Source organism: Phascolarctos cinereus, unplaced genomic scaffold (genome assembly GCF_003287225.1).
Source record: "Phascolarctos cinereus isolate Bilbo 61053 unplaced genomic scaffold, phaCin_HiC Scaffold_28;HRSCAF=531, whole genome shotgun sequence".
In the NCBI taxonomy this organism is placed as follows: domain Eukaryota; kingdom Metazoa; phylum Chordata; class Mammalia; order Diprotodontia; family Phascolarctidae; genus Phascolarctos; species Phascolarctos cinereus.
In genome coordinates, this window is record NW_027555613.1 from 1 (window position 1) to 9,184 (window position 9,184).

The following is a 9,184-nucleotide window of genomic DNA, read 5'->3' on the forward strand; positions in this document are numbered from 1 at the left end:
TTTTACCCTATAGGGAAGTAGGAAGGGAAAAGGAAAAGAAAAGGGAGGGGGGCTGATCAAAGGGAGGGAAGAGTGAGAGAAGTGGTGGTCAGAAGCAAAACACTGGTGAGGAGGGAAATACACAGTAATCAACAACTGAATGTGAATGGGATGAAGTCTCCCATAAAGTGGAAGCAGATAGCAGGGTGGATTAAAAGCCAGAATCCTACAATATGTTGTTTACAAGAAATACATTTGAAGCAGAGATACACACAGAGTAAAGGTAAAAGGCTGCACAAGAATATACTATACTTCAGCTGAAGTAAAAAAAGTAGGTGTAGCAATCCTGATCTCAGACAAAGCAAAAGTAAAAATAGATCTCATTAAAAAGATAAGGAAGGAAACTACATTCTGCTAAAAGGTACCATAGACAATGAAGTAATATCAATACTAAACATACATGTACTAAGTGGTATAGCATCGAAATTCTTAGAGAAGTTAAGTGAGTTACAGGAAAAAATAGACAGCAAAACTATAATAGTGTGGGAACTCAACCACCCCCTTCTCAGAACTAGATTAAATCTAACCACAAAATAAACAAGAAAAAGGTTAAGGAGGTGAATAGAATTTTAGAAAAGTTAGATATGAAAAACCTCACAAATACAAAAAGACAGAAATATTAAATGCATCTTTTTCAGATCATGATGCAATAAAAATTATGTGTGATAAAGGGCCATGGAAAGATAGACTAAAAATTAAATGGAAACTAAATAATCTAATCCTAAAGAATGAGTGGGTCGAATAACAAATCATAGAAACAATCACTAATTTCATCAAAGAATGAGACAACATAACAAAATTTATGGGATATAGTCAGAGCAATTCTTAGAGGAAATTTTATATCTATAAATGCTCACATGAATAAAACAGAGAGAGATCAATGAATTGGGCATGCAACCAAAAAAGCTAGAAAAATAACAAATTAAAAATCCCCAATTAAATATCAAATTAGAAATTCTGAAAATTAAAGGAGAGAGATTAGTAAAATTGAAAGTAATAAAACTATTGAACTAATAAAGAGCTGGTTTTATGGGAAAAAAAACAATAAAATAGATAAACCTTTCATTAATTTGATTTTTAAAAAATGACCAGCATCAAAAATAAAAAGGATGAATTGCCCACCAATGAAGAGGAAATTAAAGCAACAAATAGGAGCTATTTTGCCCAGCTGGAGGCCAATAAATCTGATGACCTAAATGAAATGGATGAATATTAGCAAAAATATAAATTGGCCAGATTAACAGAAGAGGAAATAAAATACTTAACCCCATTTTAGAAAAAGAAATTGAACAAGCCATCAAAGAACTCCCTAGGAAAAAAAAAAATCTCCCAGCTAGATGGATTTATAAGTGAATTCTATCAAACATTTAAAGAATGATTAATTCCAATACTATATACACTATTTGGAAAAAAAAAAAACAGGTGAAGGAGTCCTACTAAATTCCTTTTATGACACAAATATGGAGCTGATACCTAAACCAGGAAGAGCCTAAATGGAGAAAGAAAATTATAGACCAACTTTCCTAATGAATATTGATGCAAAATTTTAAAGTAAAATATTAGCAGAGAGATTATAGCAATTTAGCATGAGGATAATACATTATATGACCAGATGGGATTTATACCAGGAATGCAATGCTGGCTCAATATTAGTAAAACTATCAGCAAAATTGACCATATCAATAACAAAACTAGCAGAAAACATGATTATAAGCTTTTTGAGTCCCATTCCTACTAAAAACACTAGGGACCATAGGAATAAATGGAGTTTGTCTTAACATGATAAGTATTATCTATTTAAAACTATCAGCAAACATCATATGTAATGGGGATAAGCTAGAAGCTTTCCCAATAAGATCAGGAATGAAACAAGGATGCCCATCATCACCACTATGATTTAATATTGAAATGTTAGCTTTAGCAATAAGAGAAGAAAAGGAAATTTCAGAAATTAGAATAGGCAACGAGGAAACAAAACTATCATTCTTAGCGGAAGATATAATGATATACTTAGAGAATCCTAGGGAATCAACTAAAAAACTAGTTGAAATCATTAACAACTTTAATATAGTTGCAGGATATAAAATAAACCCACACAAATCATCAACATTTCTATGCATTACCAACAAAGCCCAGCAGCAAGAGATAAAGAAATCCCATTTAAAATAACTATAGACAATATAAAATATTTGGGAGTCTACCTGTCAAGACAAACCCAGGAACTATATGAACACAATTACAAAACACTTTTCATGCAAATAAAGTTAGATCTAAACAACTGGAAAAATATCAATTGATCATGAGTAGGCCAAGATAATATAATAAAATATAATAAAAATAACAGTTTTCCCTAAATTAATTTACTTATTCCATGCCATATCAAACTACCAAAAATATATTTTATAGAGCTAGAAAAAAAATAACAAAATTCATCTGGAAGAACAAAAGGTCAAGAATATCAAGGGAGTTAATTTTTAAAAAAATGCAAAGGAAGGTGGCCTAGCCACACCAGATCTAACACTATATCATAAAGCGGCAATCATCAAAACTATTTGTTACTGGCTAAGAAACAGAGTGGTGGGCTGGGATTCTTATAATCCAGCCAATATTTAGATTCTTACAATCTAGCCACTGTTTGGGTTCTTAAAATCTAGCCACTGGTCAGATTCTTATAATCTAGTCAATAGCTTACTAATGTTCAGACTCCTTAAGAGTCTGCCCAACATGAGGGGACTTGTCTTTGGCTGAAAGGCCTGGGTCGAATTCTTTTGGGCCAGACCCGTGTATTGTGATATTGGGGTCCCAGTACCCCTGAACCTCTAAGCTGCATCATTTCGGTGACCTGTACGGGGAAACTGCCTAACCCCAAGTTCTTCTCCAGCCAAGACTGGAAGGTATGTAAGCCTTCCTCCTTCCACCTTTCTTGCTCTGCAGTTGGGGTCGCTCTCCAAGTGCCAAGGCTTGGAGGTGCTTTTCTGGCAGACAATTACGAGGCTGCCTCTCACTCAGCCTGACTCTCTCAGGCTCTCAGTCCACTGGGTTGGTTCAAGGCCATGGACCTGGGTACACCTTCCGCAGCATAGAGGAAAAGGACGGACACCCTATCTGGAAGTGCATGCTCAATTCTGTTAATTCCCTCAGCGCTAGGGAATTGGGGGAAACTGCAGTTGCTTTTTGGTTCCCTGAAGCTTACTTACTCCCTTATCTCTGCACCTCTGAATCCTCCTTCATGGAGGTTACAGGGAAAGTTAGAACAGCTAAAAAATCTTGGCAGATTCTGGAGGTTTTGTGATTGATCATTAAGGAGTTTTGAAACACCTGTACAACCTGGTCAAGAGGGTATTTTTTTTTCAAAAATATGAATTATATTTCTTTTAAACTGCCACATTCACTCCAAAGCCCATTCATCTCCTTCAGCATCCCAAAGATTAAGCACATGTTCTGCTCAGCTATATAAAAAAGTGGCAAACATGCTATACCACTGACATCACAGGACAGTTGTCTATAAAACTAACCCTCTGATTCTGGGCTCTAGCTTCATTCTCTTACAGGTCATCATCTTCATCAGGGAGCGCAGTTGTCTGAGCAATCTGTAAGTCCTGCTCATACTGTGCCACCAGTGCTGGGTCCATGACAACCTCTGGAGGTGCAAGAGCAGGCATGGCAACAAACTCCAAATTAGGGTCTCCAATAAGTTTTCTAGCAAGCCAAAGGAAGGGCGTCTCAAAGTTGTCGTTACTTTTGGCTGAGATGTCATAGTACTGGAGATTCTTCTTCCTATGGAAGACAATTGATTTCACCTTGACTTTTCTACCCTTAATATCCACTTTGTTGCCACACGGCACTATGGGGATATTTTCACATACTCGCATCAGATCTCTATGCCAGTTTGGTACATTCTTGTGACTCTTGATATTACATCAAACATTATAATGGCACACTGAGCTTGTATGTAATAACCATCTCTCAGGCCACCAAATTTCTCTTGGCCAGCTGTATCCCATATGTTGAATTTAATAGGACCTCTGTTAGTATGGAAAACGACAGGATGGACCTCAACACCCAGGGTGGCTACATGCTTCTTCTCAAATTCACCAGTCAAGTGACATTTCACAAATGTTATTTTTCCAGTACCTCCATCACCAACTAATACAAGTTTGAACTGCACTTGGGGTTCTCCCTTGGTGGCCATCATGATGGTTCTTCCAGAAGCATCTCCATCTCTGCCTGACTAAAGAGGGTATCTGTTAATCCCTTGCACAGAAGAAAGTTTCACGCTTTACCCCTCACCTTTGATTTTGCCCTCCCCCACCTGAGAAAGGAGGGGGGAGGGGCAGCAGCTACAGTGTGGGCCCCCCTGGCAATGGCCTTGTGCCCCAGACCTTTGCCTGGAAACATCACCCAGGTTCAGCACATCCTGCTCAAGGTAACGAAGCTAGCCTCTGAACTTGGGTAAGCACACTCTTTGATTTTCTGTGTAAAGTAATTTAGAAGTGCATTTAACAAAACTGAAGTCACCTGATTGGTAATGGGTTTGTTTCAAGTTTCAAATTGCTAAACTTGCTGTATCTGTTATATCAAGCAATTTTTCATAATTTGGTTACCACTAAACTAATTTAGCTATTGTTGGTTATTGTTTTAATGTGTAAACTAGCCAAAAAGCTTGTTTGGGGTATATATGGCTCGCTAAGAATTTGCAAGTGTATAGAAATCTCTAGCTTTTTACGCCAGGACAAATTTAAGTTTGAGATGTAAATCCTGGAAAAGGTTTTCCTAAGCTGTGATTAGTAAAACTTGCTGTTTGAGGTAAAAGCTCATAGGATTTTATTTTGAGTTTTCTGGTGGGTCACAATCCATCACTAAACAATAATCCACCATATGAGAGAAATGCCACAAGCTGCTCAGAGAAGGTGATACTGGTGGGAAGTTAGCATTGGGAAAATCTGAGAGGACAATTTTAGCCTCAGTCTAAGATGGGATCCTCTTGGCTCAGTTTCTCCATTATGTTCCTTTGAAAGGGAATGTTACCTAACTGGGTATTCCTGAGTCTGGCTGTGAGGTGGATTTGATACTGCATGGTTGGAAAACCGAATTTATCTGAATCCAAACAGAGCTAAGGATGTTTTATCCTCTCAAAGTTGGGCCCTAAATCTGGGCCCTGCAGTTTTTTTTTTTCTGTCAGATTTGTGTTTTCCAGACTATGGGCCATTGACCTACAGTTGGTAGGAAACAGCGGGTACCAGCCAATGTCCTCCCATCGTTCCCTGGCTGCAGCCTATGCTCAATTCCAGTCAACTTCCTCTTTGGGACCCCCTCAAGGCAGGGACAGCTTTATGCCCCTTGCCAGCAAGAAGCAGTTTCAGAAGCCAAGACCTTCACCCCTTACTCCAAAAGAATTTGAGTCCCATTTGTTTGAGAGGGCAATGATGGGGTTGGGATCTGGGCCCCAGAAAGGAAAAACCCTGGACTTTCCCCACATGGCCAAATCTCTGGAGTTCTCCTGAGGCTATAATTCCATACCTCCCTATGGCCCCAGGCCACTTCCCACCCTTAATCCTATCTAGGCTCCATTCTCCCTTGGCCACCCCTGGAATTCTATTAGCTCATAGACTACTTGGCCACTCCTAGATCCCCTCCCAGGCTTTCTGTATATAAGGTCCATTTTGTCTCCATTAAGATGCTGGGATTCTTATAATTTTGCCAATGCTTAGATTCTTATAATCTAGCCACTGCTCGGGTTCTTAAAATCTAACCACTGGTCAAATTCTTATAATCTAGCCAATAGCTTACTAATGTTGAGACTCCTTAAGAGTCTGTCCAATGTGAGGGATGTTCTAATAAAACCTTGGATCATTGTATTGATCAGAGTAACTAAGTGTTTCACAGTTGATCATCCTTACACCATTGCTGTTATTGTGTAAAATGTTCTCCTGTTTTGCTCACTTTACTTTGCATCCGTTCGTATAAGTCTTTCCATGTTTTACTGAAATAATGGGAGCATCTTCCAGCCAGCAAAATCTTCTTGGACCCTGACTCAGTCGTCCCAAGTTTAAGCAATCCATCCCACCCTTGTATGATCTCTGAATTCGACAAATGTGTTATATGCCTTCATCCAAGTAACTGATAAAAAGAGTAAGCAGTATAAGGTCAAGCAGAGATCTTTTAGAATCTACCTCACTAACTTAGAACCATTCAAAAATCCGTGCATATTTTGGTTCTCACCATTCAACTAGCTCTGAATCCATCTAGGCTCATATCTATGTATAGCTTTTCCTCGAGAATACCCTAACAGATTTTGTCAAATGCCTCACTAAAATTTAGGCAGATTATAGCTATAGAATTTCTCTAATCTACCAGTTTAGTTATCCTATCAGAAAATAAGATTAGTCTCTCATGACCCATTTGTGTGGGGGGAATTAAAAATAAGTTTTATTAATGCATTTTAAAATGTATCAGTCATTTCTGGCACCCCTTTATCACTGACCTCTTATAACCAAAAGAAGAAGTAAAATCCAAAGCTGCTGCTGCTACCTGACATTTGTATGGCACTATATGTGCCAGATGGACACCAAAGGTGGATGAGAAGCCCTGAAAAAGGACTCAGGAAGCTCTCACACCTGTCACCCAACTCTCATGGGTGGCTCTAAGAAGCTGTAGCATGCACAGTGGCCACACCCTGGTAAAACTGTCTTGGCAGACAGGCTAAACCAGGTTGAGAATAATTGACAAGCCTCAAACCCATCAGTGAGTTAGGGGGATAGGAAGCATGTGAAAAGTTCCCCCAGAAGAATGGGTGGTTGGGAACAACTTGTTTCAACAGCTATGAAGGCAGGTGAAGCAGGCACTGTAGATTGCTTAGAGCTTGGTAAGGCATTGAAAATGCCAAGGTCATCCATTGCATCCTGGGCTGTCACCAGTTGTCTTGACTTTTGGCCTGCCTCACTTAAATCCATTTCACATGTGAGTCAAGACATCAACTCATGATGTCATTGGTCCTCTTCAAAAACAAAGGATGAACAATAACTGTGTGTCAGGCACTGCACTAAGTACTTTATGATTATTACCTAATTTGATCCTCACAGCAAACTTAGGAGGTAGGTGCTATTATTATGTCCATTTTACAGATGAGGAAACTGAGGCAAACAGAGGTTAAATGACAGGGTTACACATGTAGCAAGTTTCTTAAACCAGATTGAACTTGTAAGTTCAGGCCGAGCACTCTATCCACTGTACCTTATCTGAAAGGATCTACAAGATTTTTCATCCATAGGTCACCACTTCTTTACCAAACGGAAGGAGGTACATTTTAATCATCTATTCTCAGGAATCAAAATTGGTCATTACATTTACTAAAAATTGGCTTTCTTCTTTTCCTTTATCTTAAAATGTATGTATGTATGTAAATTGTTTTTATGGTTCTATCCACTTCACATTGCATGTATTTCTTTGAATTCATCATGTTAATAATTTTTAAAAGCCCCTTATGGGGGGGCAGCTAGGTGGCGTAGTGGATAGAGCACCAGCCCTGGATTCAGGAGGACCTGAGTTCAAATCCGGCCTCAGACACATAACACTTACTAGCTGTGTGACCCTGGGCAAGTCACTTAACCCCATTGCCTAGCCAAAAAGAAAAAGCCCCTTATGAATATTTTAAAATAGTTTTTTTTTCAGTTAATGAAAATCTAACTTCTCTCTCTTCCACTGCCCTCCCCTACCCACTGGAAGAAGAAAGAAAAACCAAACCCTTGAAAGACATATTGTCTTGCATAGTCAAACAAAACAAATTCCTGCATTGTCCTTGTCCAAAATTATTATGTCTCATTTTGTACCTTGAGACTATTACCTCCATGTCAGGAGGTAGATAGAATGTTTTCACGTGAGTCTTTTGGAATCATGGTTGGTCATTGATCAGAATTCTTAAGTCTTTCAGTGTTGCTTGTCTTTATAATGCTGTTACTTTATAAATTGTTCTCCTGATTCCATTTACTTCATTCTGAATTATTGCATTCTTTCTAGGTTTCTCTTAAACTGACCACTTCATCGTTTATTACAGTATAATAGTATTTCAGCATGTTCACATTACATAATTCCTTCAGCCTTTCCCCAATTGATGGACATTCCTTTAGTTTCCAGTTCTTTGCCACTGCAATATTCATTATTTCTTATGGCACAATAATATTCCATTACATCCATATGCTATATTTGTTTAGTCATTTCCAAATGGATAAGCACCCACATTGTTTCCAGGATTTTGCTACAATACAAAGTACCACACATAATATTTTGAATATATGTGTGTATATACATATATGTGAATAGATGCGTTTGTGTATGTCTCGATATAGATTCTCTCTACCACCATATCTATGAGAACTAACCTCTTGAAATTACTCCTTTGGAAGGAGAATGGAGGTGTGTTTCATTGCTTAGGAGTGACTCCCCTAAGGGTAGCTCCTGAAGACTTTTGGTATTTTGTGCATCTCACCTGGATTCAGTTTCAAATTTTCTTTAAAACCAAAGGTGTTTACAAAGCATGGACTGGGGATATATGGAGCATGGACCAAACCCTGAGATGGTTGCAGAGGTCCTTGGTTTGGTTATTGTCCTTTCTACCTTTATTTAGCTGTAAATGTTCCTGGTCTTAGCATCTACTGTAGCCATTGCATCTACGGATCCCAAAGTGTGGGTCCCAGGGTTGGGATAAGAATTATGTGAAGCTTGATGATACCCAAACCTGTGTTAGACTGAGAAGTGGTGGTGCAAAGCCAATAGTCCAGTTTTTGTCTGATAAAAAAAAAATTGCTGTGAAAACTACACTAGAAGAAATGTTTTTTGGTTGTTTTTTTTTTAATGTTGATTGTTCTTTTACTTCAGTACCACCATCCATAAGCAACAGTAACCTGGGCTCATTGCTGAAAATCTCAGTTCTTTAAAAGGTCAAAAATCTTAAGGGAAATGATGAAAACAGTAGGAAAGAAGAGGGATTAACAGCACCATATCCTTAAGTATACTATGATGTGCTAGTCACTGAAACAATTTAGAGCTGGTTACAAAAAAGTCCATCGATGGGACAGATTAGGTATACAAGTTGTTGTTCAGTTGTTCATTTGTATCCCGCTGTTCATGTGTAAGACAAGATATAATA

General features: G+C 38.3%; 1 pseudogene; it reads right to left on the reverse strand.

Moving 5' to 3' along the window:
* Nucleotides 1-3,547: 3,547 nt before the first annotated feature.
* On the reverse strand, nucleotides 3,548-4,231 carry LOC110203927 (GTP-binding nuclear protein Ran pseudogene; annotated as a pseudogene).
* Between the last annotated feature and the right edge of the window lie 4,953 nt (nucleotides 4,232-9,184).